The following is a 566-nucleotide window of genomic DNA, read 5'->3' on the forward strand; positions in this document are numbered from 1 at the left end:
GTAGCATAAGGCCTGTCACAAAATAGATACATAGTAAGCATTTGTTGAAAGAATAAATTAGTTCATTATTTTATAGTGGAGGAAGCTGAAGTGTAGAGATTTTTAGGTGACTTTATGGAGCTTACAAAGCTTGTCCTTGGGTAAAGTCAGGATAGAAGTCCATTCTGATTTTTCGTTTCTCTTTTGAAAAATGATTGTTTATAGCTGGGGGCCCCAGGTGGACCATCCCTTGGAGCTATTAACACATTCTTAATGACTTGCTGAATTACAATTATCAGATTACCTGGGAAATATGTGAGCCTTTTACATTTGTGCATATTTGTTTCAAGTGAAAAATCAGAAGGGAAGAATAGTCACTGAAGTTCGAAAATACTTGTGGCTGTCTCAGTAAACTTCTGGAAAAAGCAATTCATCAGATCACCTTTGCTGAGCATGCAATCCTGGGACAATTTAGGCTCTTCTTCTTCCTTCTTCAAACCCTCCCATTCATGAGATTATCTGCTGCAAAGCTGATGTCCTGAACGTGATTGATTACCCTGCACTATCTTGGGGACCTGGGAGTGACC

The sequence above is a fragment of the Marmota marmota genome, unplaced genomic scaffold (assembly GCF_001458135.2).
Source record: "Marmota marmota marmota unplaced genomic scaffold, marMar, whole genome shotgun sequence".
Taxonomy (NCBI): domain Eukaryota; kingdom Metazoa; phylum Chordata; class Mammalia; order Rodentia; family Sciuridae; genus Marmota; species Marmota marmota.